This window comes from Pezoporus wallicus, unplaced genomic scaffold, assembly GCF_028554395.1.
Source record: "Pezoporus wallicus isolate ANWC-B61680 ecotype Strahan unplaced genomic scaffold, APGP_CSIRO_Pwel_v1 contig_9913, whole genome shotgun sequence".
Lineage (NCBI taxonomy): Eukaryota > Metazoa > Chordata > Aves > Psittaciformes > Psittacidae > Pezoporus > Pezoporus wallicus.
The window spans coordinates 136,517-147,547 of NW_026640215.1; positions in this window are offsets into that span (position 1 = coordinate 136,517).

An 11,031-nucleotide genomic window follows, 5' to 3' on the forward strand; every position below is an offset into this window, starting at 1 on the left:
GCAGGTCCTCCAGGGTGGACAGGAGCCCAATGCCCCCCAAGAGCAGATGGGGGACTGCCCAGGGCCATGGATGGAGCTGGAGCTGCCTGCCTGGACCTGCAGGGATGGGCAGAGGGGGATGTACAGGCAGCAGCTATGGCCCTTCCCCTGGACCATTTTGAGGCAATGGAGGTGCTGATTTCACATCAGGCTGGGCTCCTTTCAGTTTAACTGCAATCAACAACAGGATCAAGATAACCGCAGCGAATCCTATCTCAAACCCTATGGGCAGCAGGGTTGAGGCAGCTTCTCCCATCTGTGTCCTGAGTGTGGGGCAGGGTGGAGGGATGCCACAGGGATGTGCACCATCCATTGCGCAGCCCTGCACAGGCTCATACATATGTATATATATATGTATCATATATATATGTGTATATATATATGTATATATATATCACACACCTATAGCTTGCTTGCACTGTTGGGCTGCCCACCAGCTCCCAGCAAGACCCACCATGGAGCCAGTGTGCCCCATCCCCATGGTCCAGCATGGGAGCAGCGTTGGTGACGCTGATGGCACCAGCATAGCCCATCCAGGCAGGTTTCCCCCCCCATCCCCAGAGTGGTTCTAGTGGGAACCAGAGTGTGAAGAGGGGGCACAGAAAGGGCTGAGCTGGAGGAGGAGGGTCCCAGCACAATAGAGCGGCTCCCCCCTGACCTTGCCTTCCCGGTTCAAGATGTGCAGCTCTCCCCTCCTCCCCACTACAAAGCGGCTCTTTTCAGCCCCTTAATTCTGCATTTAGAAAACAAAAGCAGATGCATCTCGTTGAGGTTTGGAGAGGGGGAGGCAGGAGCAAAGGCTGCAGAACAAAGAGCTTTCCCTGACAGATCCCACTGACAAAGCCTGTGTCAGCTCCATCTCGCCCTGAAAGGGCCCATCAGGGTGCAGGCTCCTTGCAGGCAGCTGCCGGGATCGTGCGGGAGCACACGCGTGCGGTGGCACCGGCCTTGCACAAGTGTGGGAGCATCCATCCCTATGGGGAGCCGGCGCCGAGGCTGCTCCCATGCCCAGCCCCGCGGCACCGCTCCCCGTCGGGTTTGCTCAGCGCTCCGCAGACGCTTCCAGGTGCGTTTGTCTGACCTTGGCAAAGCGCTTCCCATCAGCTGGAACATCTGAGGCACTGCTCGGTCCCTGCCCCAAGGCCAGCGGCGCGGTCCCGAAGCACCAAATCCCCCAAGGAAGTGCTCAGAGCACCCATTCAGGAGCTGTATCCAGCAAGCTCAGCCAGGGAGAGCCCAGCCGCAGAGCAGAACCAACCCATCCATGGGATAAATCTGTTGCTGGGTTTGGTTCCCACCATCACTCACTGCAGCAGATAGAACCCATGGCGGAGGACCCGCAGCCTTCATCCCAAGGGGCTGCTCTCTAATTTGAAGCAGGATCGCCCATCCTCAGGGTCTTAGACCATTCACTGCAGTCTATCTCCTGTATCTCGGCTTCTGCCCCCGAGTGATTTGCAGAGGGAGATTGATGGTGTTTGTTTGACATTGCTCCCCTCGCACTGAAGCTGGTGGATGAATGTCACACTGCCTCAGGGCTCTCAGGGCTGGGATGTTTAATAAGCTATCCCAGGGGACAGCCAGCACTTCCCATTAGCTCTGCTCATCCCAAAGCTGCTCCAGCTCCAGGGAAGAGCCTGCACACCCAGGGATGAAGCAGAAACCGTCGCCACGTTCAATCCCTATGATGGGAGAAGGCTCTCCAGTGGGCAGTGGCTGGTGACAACGTAATCAGGATGTCCTGCTGGCTGCTGCTATCTCAAGAACAGGGCAGGGACAAGGCACTGTTGGTTCTCCACCCTGAGAACATCTCCTCCTATCTTTGTATTGGGCCCAAAAGATCCCCATGTGCAGATAAGGATGCTGAAGGCGATCAGAGCAGTAACAGCATCCTCCTCTGGCCGTTATCTTGCCTTAGGAGGAGGAGGAAGCTCCAGATAACAACGGCCTGTAATTTACAGCATTGATAATGACACAGGTCAGATCACTTGGGCAGATCTCCCAGCCCTTTGAGGACACGTTCATTTATCACCCCCCTACAGCAGCACCCCACGGGCCCCTCTCCTTGCTGGGACCTGGGCACACAGGGACGCGTCCCTGGCGCTGATGGGATCAGAGCAGCTCCACATGGACCAGGGCCAAGGATGGTGCTGGCTGCTCTTCCCCGCCTCCCAGTGCTGGAAGCATCTTGCTTCTCGTTGCTGCAAAGGTTCTGCCACTTGGATAAGCTGCTAATAGAGGAGCCCAATGGCAGCTCCTTTCATCAGGACAAAGGCTGTAATTACGTGTCATTACCCACGGGCTAGGATTTCCCCCCCCCACACCATTCCCTAGAGCTGTTTTCTTCTTTCAAGCAATACCTGGATATTTATAGTGAGCAAGAGCCACAGAACAAAACAACCCGGGTGAGGATTTATCCCCTGCGAAGCAAACTCTCCCCGGTTCAGAGCCTGGCAGGAAGGATGGAGCCAAGCAGCTGGGTCTGGTGAGTGATGGATCCAGTGGGTCCACTCCCTAGAGCTGCCGGTGCCCTTTAACAGGGAGTTTTCTCCCAGTTCACAGCCTGCTTCCTGTCTAGACAGCGCTGGAGAAGCCGCTGTATTTATAGAGCAGGGCAGAGCTGTGCCCGCCTGCGCTGCCAAACCCGCATGAGCCCGATGCTGAGGCCGGCCGGAGATGTCTCCCACAGGCTGGAAACAGGAGGAGGAGGAGGAAGGCAAAGCAAACCACAGGCAGATCCTGAACTCTTTAACCCCCTCCAGATGGCAAACGGCTCCTCCTGCCCTTTCCCTGCTCCTGCAAACAGCCGAGTTGCTCCATCCTTCCCTTTGGGAAGGATAGCTCCCAAAGAAAATCCAGTGTTCCCAAGGGTGTCTTCTCCCTGTTGCTGCTCACTGATGAGCTTTATGCTGGAAGAAGCCCCATCTGATTATGTCGATGTTTTCCCAGCTGATTTCCTTCAGCACCCTTCCTCACCCTGCCCTGAGCATCCCCATCCTCATCCTCACCATCCGCAGGTCCTCAGAGACCTGGCCAGTCCCAGAGCATGGGGTCGAGCTGCAGCACATGTCCATGGACCAAGGCTTGCTCCCAGCCAAGGGGAAGGAAGCCCTCAAAGGGACCTGGCATCCCCTTGCCAGTGATGGGTAAGCCCTGGCTGCCCCTGGACCTCACTGCTCCATCCATGGCTGCAGCCATAACCTGCCCTGGCTGGTTTCCTGCCGGCAGCAGTAAGGATCACGTTTCCCATCACACAGGAATGTAAACTCGGAGCTCAAGGTTGGTTAACCCTCTGGGAGGGGCAGCTGAAGATGCAGCCTGCTCCTGCATCCCTGCAACACAGCTCCTGCATCCCTACCTAATCCTGCATCCCTGCAACACAGCTCCTGCATCCCTACCTAATCCTGCATCCCTACCTAATCCTGCACCCCTGCAACACAGCTCCTGCATCCCTACCTAATCCTGCATCCCTGCAACACAGCTCCTGCATCCCTACCTAATCCTGCACCCCTGCAACACAGCTCCTGCATCCCTACCTAATCCTGCACCCCTGCAACACAGCTCCTGCATCCCTACCTAATCCTGCACCCCTGCAACACAGCTCCTGCATCCCTACCTAATCCTGCAACACAGCTCCTGCATCCCTACCTAATCCTGCATCCCTACCTAATCCTGCATCCCTGCAACACAGCTCCTGCATCCTTACCTAATCCTGCACCCCTGCAACACAGCTCCTGCATCCCTACCTAATCCTGCATCCCTGCAACACAGCTCCTGCATCCCTGCCTAATCCTGCATCCCTGCAACACAGCTCCTGCATCCCTACCTAATCCTGCATCCCTGCAACACAGCTCCTGCATCCCTACCTAATCCTGCATCCCTGCAACACAGCTCCTGCATCCCTACCTAATCCTGCATCCCTGCCCAATCCTGCATCCCTGCCCTTGCCTGCAGCATCCCTGGGTGGGCAAGGGAAGGGTCTCACCTTAGGCAGGGACCAGCTTAGCACAGTACCTGCAAACAGAGATGAGGCAGCCCCAGCTCTCCCTACCCCAGCCAGCACCTTACAGCCAGGGGGAGGTGAGGGCTATATATAGAGAGCTGCACAGGTGCATAAAAGCATCTTAAATTAGACTCTTATTGATTAGTTCCTTACCCTGCAGGGGTAGGAGGCATCCTCTGGCACGCCACCCAGCAATACTTGGCTTTAAAGCATTTACCTTGCTGTGATGATTTCCAAGAAGGCTTCAAAGCCTGTGTTAAGTGGTGCTAAAGGACATGGAGCACAGCCTGGCTCTGACGATGTTCCTGGCTGCATCCCAGGGAGCTGGTGCCCAAAGGGTGGGCACTCCCATCACTGCTACTGAGCCCTGAGGAGGGGATGCAGGCAAGCGATGCGCAAACCCCCTTCGGTCTGCCCTGCCTCTGTGCTCAGAGCAGGGGCTCAGTGCATGGGGAATTAGAGGAACAGAAGCCGAACCGGGTTTCCAGGAAGCTTTTCCAGGATGGATTTATAGGCACGGTGCCCTTTTTACAGGAGTTCATTCTGGAAACCAGCTGCAGATGCTCTCCTTGGGGGCTGCAGCAACGAGCCCAGATTTACTGCTGCTGCCTCGCTGCATGCGGCTGTGCCCAGTGCTCCCGGTGCTGCTGCTCCATGGACCCCAGGGCTGCCCCCTTTCCAGCCACTGCACTGGGAGTGTGCTCACAGCAGCCACCGGGTCCGGGCATGGCCATGGAGCACAAGGATGCCTCTGTGTGAGCCGAGCCCCGTGCCGGGGGCAGAGGTTTTTCCCTGTTGTTCCTTAGAGACCCCAAGGTCAGGCAGGGTTGGATGAGGGGGGCCCTTTGCCTGGTGGTGTCTGCTCCCAGATAGAGCACAAGCAGCACGGAGAGCTCGGGATGTGCTTTCCCTTATTCACCAGGGGATTAGTGCAGGGTTCCGTGGTGGGAAAGCTCAGCTCGAGAGCGAAACTGAGATTCGCAAGATGCTGCTCCTGAGCATCCCTTACCCCGCAGCAAACCCTCCCTGCACCGTGGCTCTGCCCAGCCTGAAGCACTCATTCCCGGCACACTGTGAGCATGGAGCAGTCGTGGTGCAGGCAAATACCTGCCCAATTCTTCCCTGTGAGGGTGGCACCGGCACAGCTTGCCCAGAGAGAAGAGCAGGGGCATCCTTCCATGCTCCCGGTGAGTGATTCGCATGGATTTGCTTCGTCACGGAGCAGGACAGAGCTGGGGTCACCGGTTCTGCTGAGCCACAGGGCTGTGGAGACAAGGCCACAGCGGGTCAGCAGCGGGGCTGCCCCTCACATCACTCAGGCTGCTGTGCTGAGGGGGTTTGCATGCTGAGAGGCTGCAGCATCTCCTGCTTCCCCCGCAGGCAGAGCCCAGCACAGAGCCGGGCCTTTCTCTGCCCAAGCTTTCATAGAACCACAATGGCTTGGGTTAAAGGGAGCTTAAAGCTCCTACAGTTCCAACCCCTGCTACGGGCAGGGTTGTTCCAAGCTCCTGTGTCCAACCTGGCCTTGAACACTGCCAGGGATGGGGCAGCCACAGCTTCTCCATTCAACCCATCCCAGTGTCCCAGCACCCTCACAGGGAAGAGCTTCTGCCTAAGAGCTCATCTCAGTCTCCCCTCGGGCAGCTTAAAGCCATTCCCCTTGTCCCTACATCCCTTGTCCAAAGCCCCTCACAGTTCCATCCCCTCCATCACTGCCCATCAGCTACACAGGAAACTGAGGAGAGCAGTGCTGGGATAGGAGCTGGTGGGAGAAACGACTCCAGATTTGAATGCTTTTCTCTCCCGGGATTCCAAGTTTAATCCCTTCCACCTGATCCCTCTCATTAGACAGAATGTAATTAATGGGATGTGAGGAGCTGCCAGGGTCACATCGGAGCCCCAACAAGAGGAATGTGGGGGATTTGGTGCCCATGGAGCTTCCATGTGGAAGGAGCTAAATGAGAAGCTGACCCCGCGAGCAGTAAGAGAAGATGTGGGCTGCCCCATAGAGCCCCTCTGTGTGATGGGACAAGGGGTGATGGGTTCAAACTGAAACAGGGGAAGTTCAGGTTGGATCTAAGGAAGTTCTTTACTGTGAGGGTGCTGAGGCCCTGGCACAGGTTGGAACTGAATGAGCTTAAAGCTCCCTTCAACCCAAACCAGGCTGCGATGCTGTGATGCTGCCGGGCTGGACCACCAACCCCTCCTGCGGCTGCACCGGGGAGGGTCCTTAGGGGGGACCAAGCACCCTGTACCCCCTCAATACCCCAAAGGGAAGGGTCTGGATTCACAGGGAGCCCCCAGCCCCCCCGTCCCCTCCCCACCTGTCACCCGCTGGCCCCATTGGAATAAAAGGGCCCATTTATGTGAGGCTGAAGGCACCCCTGCCTGTCCTCGGGAATGCTCCCGGGGTGCCAGCGCCGAAGGCAGCTGTGGTGGGCCTTAGATCTTTATGGCCAGTAAAGGGGTCCGTGGCTAATTTATGCCCCTCCTATAATTTACAGCCTCTTTACAGCTGCTGTAAAATGACCTATAAATCACAGCCAACATCATAGGGCAGAGACAAAGCCCCCAGCGCCCTCACCTCCCAGCTGGCCCCGATGGGACGGAGAGGGGCTGAGCCCATGGCAGGTACATCCACACAGGCACTGGGAGCACTGGGTTGGGGTTTGTCGGTTGCAGTGTGGAAGGGGTGCATATAAATGCATACAGATACACCCACGCTGGTGAGCGTGATGGGACGGGGCTCCTGTTGCATCCGCATCCCATGGGTTTAATTCCCTGGCTGCAGGATGAGCGCGGCTGAAGCTCAGAGCAGGCAAAAAAGCAGAGCTGGTCCCATCCTGCCCTCTCCTACAGCCCCAAGGCACAGGACCCAGCCTGTGGCACTTGTTAGCATCGCTCCTCATTTGGGATGCGGGTTCCTGTCCCCCTGTTGCTGCTCTGGGGACCTGTTTGGGATGGGTCCTGCTGGTGGCTAAGGGACATGGCAGGGGGGGTATTTTGGAGAACAGAAGGCTCAGGGGGGACCTCATTGCTCTCTGACAGGGGGATGGAGGCAGGATGGGGCTGGGCTCTGCTCACAGGAGATGGGACAAGGGGAAACGGCCTCAAGCTGCCCGAGGGCAGGTTTAGATGGAGCTGAGGACCAGTTCCTTCCCCAGAGGATGCTCAGGCATTGGAACAGGCTGCCCAGGGCAGGGCTGGAGTCACCGTCCCTGCGGGTGTTCACACTCCCTCAGTGCCATGGGTTAGTGGTGGCCTTGGCAGTGCTGGGGTGCCAACGGGACTCAATGAGCTCATTCCCAACCTGATTCCATGATTCCATGAGTGCCTGGGGCAGGCCCAGCAGCACTGAGGGTCACTCGGCATGGGACCAAAGGGGAGCTGACTCAGGCAGTGATGGGAGGAAGCAGAAACCCCAAAGCCGCGGCATCCGCGCTGGCAGGAGGTGGTTTGTGTTGGGGCTCTTCCCACAGGGGCTCTTGGCTTTGCCTGCTGCTGTTTGCTCATCCCAAAGGATGCAGCAGGGAGCAGAGATGGAGCCGGGGCAGCTCTGCCCTCATCCCACCTCCAGCGTTGGTTTCAACCTCGTCCAAGCCCTGGTTGCACCAATGGGGCCCTGGGTCCGTGTCCTCAGCTGACATCTCTGCCCCATTCCTAAAATCCGGCTCCTCCTCCTTCCCTTGGCTTTAAATAGCACCCTGCTCCCGTGGATATATGTGTATGGATTTATATGCTCCAATTACACCCACGTGCAGGAAAACACGGGTGGTATTTTTAGGTGACAAACATCCCAAAGGGACAATGGCACAAGTTCACATCTGGCTCGTGAGCCGCTTGGCTCTGGATCCCGGCTGCTTTGGGGATGGGAAGCCAGCAGCAAACCCATCCTTGGCACGGCTGTATGTGTTGTGTGTTCCAGCTATCCCTGCCATAGCTCCACCAGGGAATCCTGCCCTGGAGCAAGGAGATGAGGGTCTTGGGATGGAAATCCCAGTTTGGCCGCTCCTGTGTCCCAGTCTTATAGAGCTGGAAATGGGGCTGCACTGGGCAGGAATCCAGCACAAGGTGCCCAAGGTTGATGCCCTCCTTTGCGTGGTTCCATGGCCAGGATGAGGCCCCTCTGCCTTGATTTGCACTGAAGGATGAAGCGTGCTCGGGGTGCTCATTGCGGGGATGTGCTTTCAGGGCAAAGCTCCTCGTTCCCAGCCCTGCTCTGTGCTGTAATTTAAGATGAACTCAGCTCACACACATCTAATTTGTGGTTAGGGACAGATTTAACCTGCAGGATGGGCGCCAGGAACCTGCCAGCAATGTCTGGACACAGCTTCGCTTGGCTGCAGAGAGGAGCATGGGGTACCGGGGTACCAAATGGGTACCAAACGGGTACCAAACGGGTACCAAATGGGTACCAAACAGGTACCAGGGTACCAAATGGGTACCAAACGGGTACCAGGGTACCAAACGGGTACCAAATGGGTACCAAATGGATACCAAGGACAACCCATCTGGCTCTGGAGGAGCCCCATGGCAGCGGGGCTGCAAGCAGGGCTGGCTCAGCCTCTCCTGGGATGCTCCAAGGGGAGGTCCTGCTGTTTTCCTTCCTCATCCCGGTCCAAAATAGGACCATGAAAAAGGGATGAAAAGGGAAAACGATGTCACAAAAGTTACTGGAGGGAGAACCAACAGGAACGGTGTTGGAAGTGAAGCCACCCAGAGGTTTCCAAGCAGCTTTGGCCCAAGCAATGGACCCACTGCTGCAGCCCCGGCTCTCTGCGCTTTGCACGTTGACTCCATTGGGTTGCTTTTACTCTCTTTGGCCTTTTCTGATGAATTATTTAGCAGTTCCGCTCCCTGACAGCTCTGGTACAGGCAGAGGCTGTCAGATGGGTGCTGATGAGCTGCCCTGTGCTGATCCCTGTGCCGGAAGGTCGCTGTTTGCAGCAGCAGAACCTGTTTTCCCTTCTCTGCTTTCTCTCTTTGTCAGCAGAGAGCTGAAAACGCTCTTGTTTTCCCCAAGCACGACCCACATGCTGCCATTTCCCTTGCTTTGCACAGCTCCTTGCTCCTGTGGGCACCCAGGAGAGCTCCCATCCCATGGGGTGTCCCATGGGACCCCGAAGCTCTGCGGAGCATCGATAGGATGGGATGCATTGAGCCAAGTGATGTGTTATTTATAAGCTGTTGCTCAACACCTCTGCTCCCTTCCCATTACTGTGTTGGGGGGGGGGGTGTTCAGGCCATGGGATCAGGAAGAGCCCAAAGGGAATAGCATGGAAAAGTGGGAAAAGGGTCCCAAGCAGCCAGCATCACCCCAGATGGGAGCCACCTTGCACTGGGAAACCAGCCAGAGGATGCAGCAGATGCAGGAAGCTCTGCATCAGGAATCACACACATCAGTGCTGAGGGCTCTGCAGGCAGGAGCTGGGAGCTTGGCCTTGGAAAAGGAGCATCCATGGGCATATTCCCCTCCCAGGAGCAGGCGTGTGGCTGTGCAGTCCCCATCCTACAGGCACTCAGCGCTCTGGCCTTCATCCAGGGAAGCACTTAAGATCATCTCTCTCTTTAAATACAGGAAATTCATTGGGATGACTTAAAGTGCACGGATTCACAGATCCTGAAGGCACGAGCTCGGTGTGCCTGAGCCGGGATGATGGGTCCCCTGTGCACCCCAGCTCCAAGGGGTGGACATGGGACTGCTTCCCATCATCATCCCCTCATCATCCTCACTCTCACATTGGTCCCCAGGCAAACCTGAGTGCTCCTGGCTGCTGCTGCCTCTCACTGTGCCATCTCCTGCCTGCTCTGATTGAAGAGCTCTCCAGCACTTGGCATTCTCTGCCCACAGAGATACTTAGTCACTGCAATCAAGGCACTGCTTCATCTCCTTCTGATTAGCTGCTCTCTGCAAGTCAGTGGGGACCAGAGATCCTGGGGCTCATCAGGCTGCGTGCAGCACCCTGTGGAGACGATCCAGAGCCCCCCATAGAGATGCTCCACATCACCCCATAGAGATGCTCCACATCACCCCATAGAGATGCTTCACATCACCCCGCAGTGATGCTCCCCATCACCCCCATGCATATTTATGTGGGCACATTCTCACGTACATTTAAATGTGGGCATCTTTAAACGTGCTTTTTATTTGACCCCTTAAGTCTTCATGTGGATGTTAAATAAGCTGCAGTAAAATAGAATATAGAATATAGGATAGAAAATGCAGAATATAGAATATAGACTACAGAATATAGAGTATAGAGTGTAGAATATAGAAGATAGAAGATTCAAGGTAGAATATAGAATATAATATATAGAATACAGAATATGGAAGATAGAATACAGAAGATGATAGAATATAGAATACAGAATATAGAATATAGAATATAGAATATAGAATACAGAATATAGAACATAGAATATAGAATACAGAAGATAGAATGTAATATGTAGAATACAGAATATGGAAGATAGATTACAGAAGATGATAGAATATAGAATATAGAATGCAGAATATAGAATATAGAATACAGAAGATAGAATGTAACATATAGAATACAGAATATGGAAGATAGAATACAGAAGATGATAGAATATAGAATGTAGAATACAGAACATAGAATATAGAATATAGAATACAGAATACAGAATATAGAAGATAGAATATAGACTATAGAACACAGAATACAGAATATAGAGTATATAGAATACAGAATATAGAGAATAGAATATAGAATATAGAGTATAGAATATAGAATACAGAATGTAGAATATAGAATATATAGAATACAGAATACAGAATATAGAATATAGAACATAGAACATAGAATATAGAATACAGAATATAGAATATAGAATATAGAACACAGAATATAGAATATAGAACACAGAACATAGAATATAGAATACAGAATATGGAAGATAGAATACAGAAGATGATAGAATATAGAATATAGAATATAGAACATAGAATATAGAATACAGAATAC